This window comes from Lotus japonicus, chromosome 1 (assembly GCF_012489685.1).
Source record: "Lotus japonicus ecotype B-129 chromosome 1, LjGifu_v1.2".
NCBI lineage: Eukaryota > Viridiplantae > Streptophyta > Magnoliopsida > Fabales > Fabaceae > Lotus > Lotus japonicus.
Window position 1 is genome coordinate 20290286 of NC_080041.1, and position 15176 is coordinate 20305461.

A 15176-nucleotide genomic window follows, 5' to 3' on the forward strand; every position below is an offset into this window, starting at 1 on the left:
CCTCATAAAAAGTATGGAACTTAAAGCTAAATCGTTGATATTAGTGTGAACATCTTAAACTCCATTTGCAACCCACTTGCATGACTTTTTATGGCTATACAATTGGTTCACGTTACCCTACTAGCCTCACAGTCACACCACCTTTTTCTTCTATGATAATTGCTATGATTAAACTAATTTAGTAATACCATCAACATGATAATTAGGTAGCATTTATTAGCCATGTTAGAATAGGACATAACCAAAACATATGGCTTTTCAGTTTTTGTTCTTTGTTTAGTGTATAAAGTAGAATAGAACATGACATAAGTGGGAAAGTGGTGGTACATTTTGGCTCAACCTAAAAGGGTGGAATAGAAAAGAATAGAACAGAATAGCTTGTTTCATCCTATTCTATTTGCATGACAAATACTACCTCATGTTCTCACTACAATATAAGTATTGGAGTTGGAAGTAGATTTACCTTGTTATATCTAGAGTTTGGGACACACTTTTTGCACATCCACACACACTTTGAAATCACTTCTCATTAACCCGATACCAAGCTTTTTTCACCCACATTTAACTCATTAAAAGTGAGTTGGAAGTGAAGCAATTTATACGTTTATGGAAAAGTGATTTTTGTAAGGTAATATTATGAAATTCAGTTATGAGATCCTACAATTGATTATGTCTCCCGCATGTCTCTAGCTTTTTCGCATAATTGATTTTGAGACTAAAATCAATTTCCAAGTCAATTGGCAGTCACCTAAAATTGGTTATGGGAAATGAGAACTGATTCTAAAAATCCCAAAAATAAACTAAAACACATTAATAAATAAAGTTGTCTCCCTTGCCTTTATGATATTAGCAAATTGCAATTGAAGTTGATGCAAATGGGTGCTTTAGCCCTTAGCTTTTGGATTATATGGCCAATTTGATGTTGACAACATCCATGATCAATTAGAAAATTGTTGTCACAAAAGCGATTTTGAGGATTGAAGTCCCAAAGAATTAATAAGATTCGATGCTATCATCTTCTTATAGATCATCCTATCAGGTGAGAGAAATTGAGATGTTTATTTGGATAGTGGAATCCAATATATTAAATCAAACCAACATAATTGTGTTCACTGAATAATCTATATCACATACTTGAGATTCAAGTTATGTTTGATTTTATCTATCGGTGATTCTAATTGACAATTTATCTGCGTTTGGATTTCCGCTGAATTCAACGTGATTCATGTTGAAGGCAACATGTCAAAATCTCGCTTCTCTGATTCACGTTAAACTTAATGTGGTAGATTTTAGCTTTTGTATTAATACCGTAAAATATATGAAATCACATTTGCATTAGCTATAACGTCAAAACAACATCCACTTAAATGCACAAAACTCTACTTTTGTTGATTACTCTATTAAGACAATAGAAGAGGATACTCATGCTTGTTTAAGGACTTCACTTGAAAAGAGCCATATTAAAACATAGAGTAGTTTTACTTTTACTTCCTTTTCAAATCCCGCAATTTCTGAATTCCTTGGCAAAGAACCGTGGTCTAAACATCTTGTCTGCTTCCTTTAATAAAGGTACAAAGAGAAATGGAAATGGTACAAAGAGAATCCCACTTTATAATTAGCTTTACTAAAGGTTAGAGCGTAGATTTCATGGTTGGCATAAGCTATAACACAAATGATGGCTGAAAGATGGTGCACTCTCTTTTTGCTTCACTTTGTAACTATTTTTATCTCGTTTATTTTAATTCGCAACTACAAAAACTACTAGAAAAAAAATATGAAGATATTTTTTTTTGGTATATTGGAAAGAGAAATGACACCCACCAAGAATCGATCCCTGGATCTCCCCTACCCAACCCATATGTCCCTCAAGCTCCTACCACTTAAGCTATCATACAGGGACAAATATGAAGATATTTACAATTGCTTTCATAAATTTTTGAAAATAAAAACTAAAATGAAAACATAATAAACATTTGTTCTTTATTTTCATTAGTAATTAAAAAAAAATTGATAAGAATCCTCTCTTGTTCTTGACCTACAGGACGTGCTGCAAGAATTTTTTGAAGAAAAAATATGCCATGATTATTTATTAGGTTTATTAATTATTTCTTAAAAAATGACTTTTTTCTCTCCTACAGAAAGTCCCATATTATTTTCATCACGTTTTGGTTTTCAACTTTTATGAACACATTTTGAAAGCAATAAACATGATGAAAATATGTTCCCGACTTAACCCTCTCCTTACTAAAAGAGTAAAAGAGTACAAGTTTAAACATAAGAGCTTGAATCAAATTTAAGTAAACGATTTTACAATAACGAGTGAAAATACAAAGATTTTAGTCATATTATGCACCACTTCTTTTATAATTATAATAAAAACTATCAATTAATTAAAATTAAAAACAAAAAACAGATTAAATGATTCCTTATCATTTGATGTTGTTTATATTAAATTAAACTTTTAGGGAGCATATTTAAGGCTTATTTTGATTGGGATTTGTATTTTTCTTTCTTTTTTTTGGTATTTCATTCTCTATTTTCATTTTAATTACAACAATTTTACATTATTTCCTATTTTAAATATTAATATAAGACAGTGAAAATAATGATTTTTTTATATTTGTGATACAAATATTTGAAAATATAAAATAAAGTGAAAATAATGTAATGTTTTTGTTATTAAAGGTAAAAACAAAGAATGATAACCCTAGCTAGTAAAAACACTCCTGAGTGAGTCCTGACCATACCAAGCTCCAAAAGATTACAAATTTGATGTAATCTGTGTAATTTAATTATTCTAGTACATCTACTTTTCTATGTCATTAAATTTCAAAGCATTTTAACTTCATTGCTGGCAGTTGGTCTTTTGTTGCCTTTGCTTAGAAACTCTGAAGTTTGTAGTGCTTTGTACAACTTTGATTGATTACAACTTCATCCACAGAGAAATCTGTGTCAGGATACAATTTATCTGAACTCCTCAATTTCAAGAAGCTCTATTTGATGCTTCTCACCACCAAACTACAAAATAACTAATGCTTATGACCCCTGTAAAACAACTAAACAAATCATTGTCCTTCTTTCCTTGCTTCCTTTTCTTTCAACCAGCAAAGATAAATGGGGGAACCAAACTGAACTTTGACTGTTGCTACTTCAAAAATTACCATTGGTGCAGGTTATGTATGAGAATACTAGAATTGTGTAGAGCTTCAAAATTTCCCTTTAGTTTGCTTTTGCTATGCCTTGTCATGACTGTGAAATCACTTCTGGCCAATGATGGTGCACTCATCACCATTTAATGTTTCCTTCCCTTTCCATCATTTCACACTCTTTCCTTTATGTGTTACTAATGAACATGAGTCTTAATTTTAAAAACTAAGCTAGAGTGTTCCAAAGCATTGTCAAGAAATCATTTGGGAGCATGACATTCTTATAGGTGAGAACACTGCAGTCAGTCTTGCATGATCAGAAAGGGAGTAGTCTTCAGGCCATATACCTTTCTCCACCTCTGGAGGAAACAGAACTGCATTTATTACACTAAAACCAATTGTTTCATCCTCCTCACTATCACTTGACCCATCATGCTTCTGTATGTTCTTGTTGTCATCTCTTTGATCTGACCCTGTTGGATTCCAGATTTGGTTCTGCAACCATATAATAGTGTAACGATGATTTAGCCAACAAAGTTTAAGATGAAGAAGCCAAATGGTCTATTCAGTTTAGTAGAATTATATATTGAGACAGCATGTTTGCTGACATGTTTGATCAATCACACCCCATTACAAGGTTGATCATGTCATTGAAGAAGCCTAATGCCATACTCTCAACTTATCCTTAATTTATAGTCATTGATTATGTTTAAATACAGTTTTTTACTAAAAATTAGTCAAGACTTCATTCAGAGACTTCTTATATGAAATTAAAATAACTGCTAACTTCATCTAATGCAATTTACCAGAAATTCCTTGTAATCAAGAACACTATTGCCATCAGTATCAGCTCGGAACTACAAGTCATTTGTTTCTTCAACACTTAACCCGTGGCAATGACCAATTAAATTAAGCTGCACGAAATGGAAAAGCTTATATTAGCATGCAAACTTCTCAGATAAGCATGCGCGTACATAATCTGAAACTTTAATGTGAATTCTAGTCATCTACTACTCCATACCTGTCGAAGTGCTTCACAGAAACTGGAATAGGTAATACAATCTTCATTGCCAGCCTTGAGAAAAGCAAATGCATCACACCCTGTCAATGAAGCTCTTTGTAATCTACTACACTTTAAAAGAGACTCAAGAAATCACTATTCCTAAAAGAACTTTCAATCTGGGCCGTTTATTTGACTCTCTCTCCATTTCCACGGTTTAATCCTGGCCCTTGATCTGTGAGACTTTTTTCTCCTGTGTTTCCATGGTATGCGTTCGTGAGTTATCGTCATCCCTGCAGGCCCTGTCCCTGTAGCGTGGGGGTTTCTTCTCGACGTTTCTGTCTGTTGATGAACTCAACTTGCATCGTCATTCTTGCAGGTTCCCTCACTGTAGCGTGCGAGCGATCGTCATTCTTGCAGGGTAGCGTGGGTTAGGTTTAGGAGTAGTTGGAGAAGAGAAGAGTTGTGGAAGTTTCGAGGAAGGAGAAGGACGAGATTTCGGGTTTTACTGTTTGTTTTGATCAGGATTGATGCAAAATTTCTTCAATCCCTCTTTGGTTAGGTGACAATGAGAAGGAGTAGAATAGATTGTTGAAGGAGATTGTGGAAGTGCTCACTGTTTGTTGTCAGGAGTAGAGCAAAATCAGAAGCTAAAGACGTCATTTTCTTCGTCAGCTGAAGCTTTTCCTAATGTCAGGTCAGTACAAGGGGTTGGTTTTCATCGTGATCCAGCCTGTTTGCTTGTTCCATTCAATTGTCACTGGTTTTCCCTTTCCAATTGTCTATAAATACTGCCTTAGTTTGTTGCTTTTCATTGTTCATGTTGCTATTTCTCTAAATTTCTGAGAATTGGTCTTTCCCCCAATCTTACTGATGGCGTTAGGCTGGCATTTTCAATCCTCTTCCAAGTTTATGCCTTGGCAAAGATACATGTCTGATCTTATCAGGTCAGTTTTTTCTTTCTTAGAAGTGTAGATAGATAAAACTGATGGTTATTTCTTTTTCTATTTGTTTTTTCAATCTTAAATGTCCAGAATATGAGTGAAGAAGAAATAGGCGAAGGAAGAATGTCCACAAAAATGGATGTCTTTCCAATCGTGAAAGGAGCAGATGGAGGATTGGAAGAAAAAGCAAAGTAAAAAAGTTGTGGGAATTTACTAATTGTCTTATGAAAGTGGGGTAAATCTGTTTTCTTTTTACTGAATAAGTTCTTGCTGGTTTAATTTTTTATCCATTGTATTGTTATACTGTTGACTTTTTCAGATTGTTTGTGGCTTGCGTTCTTGTGCTTAACTAGCTTGTTTTGAGAGTTGAACTATATGAAGACGAGTCCCCATTTCTAATTTTTATACACTGACAACTCGGGGGCACTCAATATATTTGATGAGTGTTTTCAAAGAAATTGCAACTTTTCGTGCAGTGGTAGCCTTATAATTATGATAAGATGCTATGCTTTATCCTTTTACTGCAATAAAGCAAATTCACTAACCAATAACCTGAATAGGAAGAAAAATACTACAATCAACTTATGTACTTTATGACAGTACACTAATGTAGATCTATGTTTATTTAACTTTGTAATATAGAATTTATTGATTTTTCATACATTTATGAGTTCTGTGCTGTATTACATACATTCTTTCCATTGTCTAATGTTCTTGACTGAATCTTGCAGTGCTAGACTTCACCATACAGCTTGTAGAAACGGGAATAGAGAATGATGCTCTCTTGGCATTGATCATTTTCTCTTTTCAGTATGTCCTGGTCAATCATGAGTATTACAATGGTGTTGCATGGAAGGAACAGGTGGAGGATTGTAAGAAAAAACAAAGCGTTGCAACCCTTTGCTGCTTCACTATTCTGTAAGGGAACATCACAACCCTGTTTTCTTCCTCGCATGTTTAGTGTTTGTCCTCTTATGTTTGGGTGCTTTTGTTTGTTTTTTTTTTTTCCATTTCTGCAAAATTGACCCTTTTTTAGTTCATCTTTTCAATTTCTTACCATTTACAACAATTTTCTCTTTTAGAACTCCTTTTGTTTCCGTTTTGCCACAATCTGGAAGAGGGTTTAGTAAATAGTATGAAGAGGAAATGTGACAATATTTAGAAGTGATCATTTATGTATTTATGGCATATTCTAGATCCATTTGATTGCATACTAGACCCATTTGAGGTTGGCTTAGTGAGATAAGATGGTGGGTGCTCTGTCTCTTGCAGGTTCATCAGTGCTGGACTATAGAGGTGAGCAGTTCCTTCACTGGCCACGCGTGGGAGTGGAGGCTCAGTCTGAGCAAAAGGTTGCGAGAAGCACCGTAGAAAGAAAAGCGGATTTTAAAACGGTAACATGATCAATGTTTTGTGTTTAAAGTTGTGATTTGTAAAAAAGAACTTGAGGTACTTTGGTTCTTTTTACAGAAGTTTGGTTTCTTCATAGGCTTGATTGAGAAAATTCTATCTGGGAATGTGTCATCTCTGCCTTCTCGACTTAAAGCTTAGTGAAAAAGAAGTAGCAGTTGAGGACACAACACAATGAGCCTCACTGCTGCTTAAGAATTTTAAAGTACATCCTTTGATTCTCCTCACATGCTTCCTCACTTGAAAAACCAAGTGCACTTTGAAATCCCCATGCTTATCTGTTTTCACTTCTTTCTTGAATTTCTGTTTGGAATTTCCCTCTTTGCATTCTACAGCTATAGATGCACCTTTACACAAATATTGGACATAAACATTAAACCATATAAGCCTCAGAATTCTGACAATAACTTAAGGATATGAAGTGGAACCACTGCAAGAAATGGATCTGAAGTGAAGTGGCTTCCCATGGAGAAATCCTGTTGAAAACATGTGCCACAGTACACAGTTCCAACCACCACAACTAAAGGAAGAAGGTCCTTGCTGTCAAGGCTAGCTTCTAGAAGACTACCACGAGTGAGACTGAAACAAAATTACCAGGAACCAAGACATTCTAAGGTTTGTTATTTTAGAAACAATTATTATGAGTGAACTGAATTAGTTTTCTCTTCCCCTCAAACCTTTTATAATCAAGCTCCCTAATAGTCAATCTCATCTAGCTAATTGCTTTCAAACAACTTGACTGTGTTTTTTTGGGTTACTTTTTTAAGCAAGAAACCAGTTTTGCTGTTAGTTTTGTCCAAGTTACATTTTTCTTGATCTTCTTAGATAAGATTTTTGGGTCCTCTTTGTTTCAAAGATTTTCATTCAAATAAATCTCTTGATGCAAGAGATTTCAAATATGGTTGTAAATTGTTGTCTATCTTTTTATTTATCATGTAGTTTTTCAGAGCTAAGGTTGAATCCTTATTGGCCAGAGACATGTAGACATCTATTAACAACACTACAAAGGAAGGGAGATCAATTTTCTGTACTGTTGATACATTGATACACTATACCCCTCTTCCTGTAGTTTCGCTGCCTTCAGGTCCATTGACTGGCTAAAAGAAACCAATTATGCCATCTTCTCATAATGAATGCTCCAATGTCCAAACCCTTACTTTAATCCCTGTTGTGAATTTATTTTCCTTCCTTTATATATTTATTATTTAGTTTGTTTCCTTTTATGATTTTAGAGATATCTTGACTCATGAGTTGTTTTGTGGGTACAGTTCACTGCATCTGCTTAGTTTGAGAAAGAGAGACATTTAAAGTTTTTCTTGGTCACAACTCGCTTGCTTACACAGTTGAAATTTCAGGTGGTGAACTGTTTATGCTTTGTTTGAAAGACTTCTAAAGTAGATTAATAGTCCAAAAGTATAATTTCAGTGGTGTTAGCTTGGCATGGCCTCAAGATGCAAGTTCATTATTTTACACTATGTCAGATGAAAGCAGTGACCTAACAAGTAAAATTGTTATTAGCTATTCATTTTAATTATTTTTTGGGGTTCGAGGAACGGAATGGATTTTAGCTTAAGATAGTATTTCAACTTTCATGTGGTTTTATGGCAGGGTTTTTTGTCAAAATACTTGGATATGATCCTATGAATGATTTTGCAGTATTTACAGAAAGTGATTCCAATTATTGCGTGGACATAACAAGCACAAAAGATGAACTTAAGGACTTCATTGGAGGAAGGAAGTAGACAAAATGAAAAGGCCAACTCTTTTTTGTGGGTTTGTGAGCGTGTCACCATTTTGCTGAGAAAAATTGGTGAGTGCTGCATCAGAGCGAGAATTGGGATATTTGAACAAAGGTGCCTCTTGGAGAAGTTCCTACCAGTTTTATGTACTTGTCATTTACGTCTCTTTGTTTCTGGTTAGATACTGTTATTCACCAATCATATGTACCTTAAGGTGATTGAAGCTTCACAAATATAATTTTAGAAGTGGTTAAGTTACATTCTATATGAATACTTGATTCCTTTTCTATATATTTCTGCATTCCATGAATTTTGTAATCCTCCTCTTTCATACATTTTTTTATTAACAAGACTTTATCATTTACTTTCTAAAAAGGGAAGCCCCTATATATGTGTCACACTGGATGACTGGGATAAAGTCTTCCCGCTGAAAATCCCTTCTCATTCAGTCTCTTCACTACCCACTTTGGTTAACTTTCTCATAAAAAATTCCTGCTTTCTTTGTTCACATGAAGTGCTTAGAGCTTTCGTTTGAGTTTTTTGAATTCAATCTAATGTTAATGACTCTCTCTTTTTTTATCACTCTGAATTGAAAATGTTTCTCTTTTCAAATCTATAAGTAGAATTTGCTTGGTATGAGAAAAACTAATGTGTGTACTTTTTTATTTTTCAAAAATTAGTAGACATATTTTTGTGTTACAATATGCTTTGTAAGACTACTATGAAGTTGCTTCCTTTTTATGGGACCACAACTCAGTGTTGTCCTTTGTTTATATTGATTTGTCTATTGTCATCTTTTCTAAGAAGGTTGTCTACTTTCTTTGCTAGCTAGGCTTTTGAAATTTTCTAAAATTAAATATTTTTGCTAAAAAATTAAATATATTTGTATTAATTCTTAGAATTATAAATATGTAAAGTTATATTCAAAATTGACATGAAGAAAGATGCACAGTTATTAATTATTTTATGTATAGGTAATATTTTAATATAATAAATCAAGTAGGTTTTTTTTCCAGTCTATAGGTGTTGTTGGATAACAGGAGATCTAATCATACTTTTTTTTTGTTACATCTTAGAAAAAAAAGAGACCATATCTCTTTGACTTATCATTTTATCATTTGTGCATTTCTAATAAATATTCTAACATGTTATTGTAGTATAATTATATTAAAAAGTGAAAAAGTGCAAAATACATATGTTTTATATCTATTATAGTTTTTTTTTTAGAAAAAAATTATATCTATTAAAGTTAATAAGCACTTTATTGTCACCTCTATATGGCAAAGTTAGACAATAAATTTTGTTGATTTTAACCTCATCCTAATGAACCAATAAAATATAAAAATTATATTACACTTATCTTAAATGTGATTGGTCTGCTGAGTTATTTAAATTAAACTTGGCAAAGATGTTTAGTTGTTACATAAATTAATTTGTTCATCTTAATAATTTATAATTGAAAAGATTTCAAATTAATTTGTTCATCTTAATAATTTATAATTGAAAAGATTTCAAATTATTGGTACATAAATTAATTTGTTCATCTTAATAATTACAAAATTAATTATATTTTTTTTGATAGACCAATGTTAGTTGTTAATTGTTAGTAAATTAGTTCCTTCGTCAGGATTCGAACCCTGACCCTTCACCCTGCAAATCCCTTCATTCCCTTAGCTTTATTAAATCGCAGAATCGCTCGTCCGTGCATCGCACGGAAACGGGCTACTATCCTAGTAGATACTGAAAATGAAGAAAATTATTGTCAGTGACAAAATCATGTTTCCCCAACAATGAATAGCATTTTAACTTTATTGTCCAATTATCCTTATGCTCAACAGAAAATGAAGTTAAACGAAAAAAGACCAGTGTCCTAAATGTTAAATGTTCATGAAGAGATGATTAAAGATTACCTTGAACATGCCAAACACTGCTTCACTCCAACTTGCTTTTAGTAGTTTTCCATATTTGTCAGGATTTAGAAGCCATATAAAATCAACAGCACATATATTTCCTCTGTGATTGCGGTGGCTAACCCACTGCGTTGACACAAGAAAAAAAAAGAGTGATGGGGATATTATCCAGCTCAAAAATTCTGAAAGCAGTGCTAGTCTAGTCAGTAGTCATATTACCTTGTGAGCATCTGCATCAGTGTACTGATGTGCAGTGTCATATGATGATACAAACCCCTGAGACCTCAGGAACCTGTAAACATGTCCCCTTTTGCTTCCATTCCAGTCACTGCAAAATAACATATTAGCATTGATTCTAGTGTCTTTAAAATAAAAGAAGTAAATGAAACTAACTCTATTTGAACCTTACCCGCATAGTATAATTGGTAAAGGCTTAAGTTGGTACTCTTTCTGATAAGATTCCACAAATTGAAGTATCTTGTAGACCTGAAGAAAAGCAAAATTCAATGTATGTCTAAGTTGAGTTGCCAAGCTTAAGAAATTATGGTGCTTGCTTCTATACCAAAACTAAGTGCTTACATACCTGATGTAGTCGTACAAGGCATAGACTTGAATCATGAGGAAATAGTAGGTGAGTGTTGACAATGAGTAGTTCCTGCCTAATACCACTGTTTTGACATTGTGAAGGTGGAGAAAGTAACTCAACATGTAACAATTGAGCTACTCGATCACCACAATCATTGAAGTACAACTCCTTATAATTAAGAATTGTAAAATGTTCCTTTTGCACTGCTACCAGAAGACCTGAAGACTCCAAAAGATAAATCCATATGAGCATTTGTACATATAAATTCAACAAGTGTTGCAAAAAAACATGAGAGCATGATCAGCATTTAACTTTCTGAAACGGTTTCATTTGCTAGGAATAAAAGGATGATAGGAACCCCATTGTTAGGGATAGGCCCAATACTACTAGAGTCCATGAAAGCAGTGTTGTCAAATCGCGATCGCGGAAAATCGCGGCGAGGCCAAAATCCGCTATTTCATTTAGCGGATAGCGTCGCGGGCAAATAGCGGTAACCGCATAGCGGTTAAAATAAGTAAAATATTATACAAAAATAGCTTGTCACAAAAGAAGAACGAAATAAAATACAGAGACAGAATAAAAAGCAGAAAACAGAGGGTGAATAAATGAAAAACAGAAACCGGAACTGTGGAGAAAAAACGAAGTGAAAGAGATAAGGAAAGAGAGCAGAGTGAAAAAAAAAAACAGATAATTGTGAATAACGAACAAGTGAAAAGAGAAAGAGAAAGAAAATGTGAAAGAGATAAGGAAAGAAAGCAGAGTGAAAAAACATAAAAACAGATTCTGAATTCTGAAAGTTTGAATTGTGAATAGCGAACAAATGAAAAAAGAAAAAGAAAGAAAACAGTCTGGAAATTTGAAGAAAGAAGGAAGGAAAAAAGAAAAGGAAAGAAAAGAAAATAGAGTGTGAAAAAAAGAAGTGGCATTACATTCTCCAAGCGGTGCCATTTTAGAAAAATCAGTTGGTGGCATCATTCTCCAAGCGGTGCCATTTTCTTCCACTAATTGGCATCCAATTAAATCAGTCGGTGGTATTACATTCTCCAAGCGGTGCCATTATTGAAAATTCCCTCAAATCACGCATGAAATTAACTCCACCCGATATTTCCGCTTTGCCCATCGCGGCGTTATTGCGAGTTGCGCCGCAATCGCGTTTGTCGCGGTGGCCGCGATGTCGCGGCGTAGCGATTGCGGCGGGCCAAATTTCCGCTACGCTATAGCGGGTCGCGGCCGCTATAGCCGCTATTTGACAACACTGCATGAAAGTAAGAGGAAGAGGTGCAATGCACCAAATCAATTCCCACGAGAGGAGTAACCGCCTGCTGAGGTGGCATGAGCTGTGCAGGTAGTGGGAAATAGAGAGATTGGGGATTATATAAACATGTATTGTGTGAGAGAGGGGTAGGCTAGAATTGGGATTAGGCTTGAACTTGGGAGAGAATAGAGGCACACTCTAATTTGCCTCTGCTATCTTTTCGTTTATTATCTTCTTCCATCTGTAACTACTGCTACACAGATTCTTGGTGATTTCACCAGAATCTCAGTAAATAATACAAGTTTATTTCACTCTATTTCTTCCATTTTCTGGGTTCCTAACAAAGGACAAGTCATGTTTTTCCTCAATATTATCAAAATTCAAATATGGTTGTTCCCATAACATTTACTAAATCTGTCAATCATGTGGTGTTTCCAGCAACCAAATTAAATCAGCCAGTTTATCAGATTTCAGGTTGGAGACAAAACATTAAGATCTCAATTCAGGTTTCAACAACATGGTATCAGATCAGATTAGAACTTCAATGTCCAATGAGCTGCACTGAAATCTTAAGCTTTTATGAGAAAGCTCATGAATTATTTTATTACATCTCTAACATAAACTTATCAATAAAAATGACAATCAGATTGAGATATTGAAAAAACTGAGAATCCGAAAGGGTGTTTACATACCATCACCGCGGTTGTTAGTTCTTCCAAGCTTTAAAGTAATATAACCAGCATCACCAAGTCTCTTCTCATACAAATTAACAAGCTCTACATTTCCAACCCAAAGCTCCTGCACAAATCCAACACAATCAGCACCATCATCTGTCAAATGCAGATATCATCGCAAGAAGAAACAAAGGTTTTGAAGAGAACTTGAAAACAACAACAATGGTGTATTCACTGAAACATTTTATCATTAACCTTGAGCTCATTAAAGAACCTTGCAAGTCACTCCAACCAACTCAGCTTAAATAAAAAGGCCATGATGAACATGCAAACCTGAAGACAGATAATGGAAGATCTCTCATACAACAACCCATCCAATATCCTGTGATTCCTCGCCAACCAATAAGCTCTGTACTCACTTTCGCGGCAGCTCTGGCCCTGCTTTCACCCCACCAAGACATATTGAAAAAGCATCCAAATTTAGACTACCCCATTTATGGAATTGAAAAATACAAGTATGGGAATCTCATAATCAGGGTTTTAAATTGCGGTCGGAAACTGCATTTGCGGCCGTGATATAGAGGGATTTGAACTCTCAACGCCGGCATCTCACTACCGCAATTGTTGTCGCATCAATCCACGCTTATCTGCTATTGTACAATGCAGACGCGACCGCGACCGCAATTTAAAACCCTGCTCATAATGCAAAAGAAGAACAAACCTCGTGATTGAGTCGCTTATATATAGGAGCAAGAATGTTAAAAGTGGTGCAGGTAATGCAAGATTGTTGTTGTTGTTGGTTTTCTTGCACTGATGAGGCAATTGCATAGCTTCCAGTCATTGAAATTCTTCCCATGTTCTTATAACTATCTAATTTTCTCAATTCTCAGTCTACACACAAATCTACAAATGCTATAAAATTGTAGAAAAGCTAACAGGAATGATATACTATCATATATTTGCACAATCTCTCTCATACCCGCACAAAGTACCAACTTTGATGAGGGGATGCTATACACACTAGCTAACCACACACAGGAAAGTGTCCAATTTTCTTTTTGTGCATCATATGTGTGTGTCCCAAAACAAAAACATCCCAATACAACATGTTAATGTCATCTATAATAGTAGTTGAGAAAAAGTGAATAGAACTAAGGGAGTTGGGAATATAGGCATGTATGATGAAAATGCTTTATGCCTAGATACGAGAGTGACTCTCTGCTAGTGGTGGAAATAGTCAAATAGGCATTGACAATGTGATCAATAAATAAGGTTAAAATGTTTTTAGAAGTCTATTTACTAAACTAATTTTTTAATAATTTATAGACACTAAGAATGGAAATGACTTTTATAATATCAACCAATAAAATTTCAAGATGTGGGAGAAACATTTATTTTCATTTAATTTAATTAGTTAATGTGACACTTTCTTATAATTTGATTGATTGAGTTGATATATATTATTCTCTATATTTTATTATAATGTTTCGAAATTTTATATGTATTGACTTAAAATTTGAACATGTTAAGTTATATGAAAACTTGGGTCTACCTTTCTATTTGAATATAATTAATCTTTTAATATAAGTCAAGTAAAACCTTTTAAGTCTATGGTTTTTTTTTTTGAACTTAAGTCTATGGTTTGTACTAATCTTTTAATAATTAAGAATACTCATGATTCAAGTCTATGCCTTGTATTAATCTTTTGTTAAGGTTAGGTCAACTCTTAAAAATTTTGGAAGGTAGAACAAATTTGAACTTTAGAAAGGTGAGTACGGCCCAACCTATTTATATTTCTTAGCACTTACCAATCATCAATGAGTAAGACATATGAATAATATTAATTGAAGGCTCCAATTTATTTGCATTTAAACGTAAAAAAATGGTTAATTAGGTTTTTTGTCCCTCTACAATGAGTGCAGTTTGATTTCGGTCCCTAATAGTAGTAAAGCTGCAAAAACACCCTTGCATCTAGGAAAATACTCTAGTTTTAGTCATCGCCTGAAAATGGTTATATTGTATGCTGACATGATGAGAAATACACGAGGGGAGGATTTGACACCCCACCCATTAGAAATGTCACCCCACTTAAAATAAATTTCGGAAACTTAATTTCTGAAGTATTTCGGAAACTTAATTTCCGAAGTATTTTCTCACTCAAAAGTGAGATGTTATGTTGTATTTTGTACTACTAAGTATGTAAATTTCGGAATATTAAATTCCGAAATAATTCGGAATATAAAAATCCGAAAATTGGGGGTGTGAAATCCAAGTAGTGGGGTGGGAAATCTAACCCCCGAAATACACCGATTGATTAGCATACACCTCAGGAATTTCCCGGCCTCCACTCCGAAAGCAGACTTGCATGGATTGAGTCACATATCCTGTTTCCCGGCCTCCAATGTGGAGTTTTGACGAATGTGGATTGATAGACCACAACTACAGTCGCGACCGCAATTTAAAATACTACCGTATTATATGTCAAGCATTTGTTAGTCTATATTGCCCACTT

General features: G+C 34.2%; 1 long non-coding RNA gene and 1 pseudogene across 7 annotated transcripts; one reads left to right on the forward strand and one right to left on the reverse strand.

Annotated features, from left to right (window-relative positions):
* Positions 1-2885: 2885 nt before the first annotated feature.
* Positions 2886-13751, reverse strand: LOC130734051 (uncharacterized calcium-binding protein At1g02270-like; annotated as a pseudogene).
* Positions 4269-8497, forward strand: LOC130734052 (uncharacterized). Of its 7 annotated transcripts, XR_009017732.1 has the most exons (5): positions 4269-4843; positions 5030-5078; positions 5181-5325; positions 5822-6008; positions 6363-8497. It is a non-coding gene; the product is annotated as an uncharacterized LOC130734052 (long non-coding RNA). The 7 variants fall into 7 exon arrangements; XR_009017733.1 differs by having other exon boundaries at positions 4269-5325; positions 6363-7115; positions 7440-8497; XR_009017731.1 differs by having other exon boundaries at positions 4269-5325; positions 6363-6484; positions 6561-8497.
* Positions 13752-15176: the final 1425 nt, after the last annotated feature.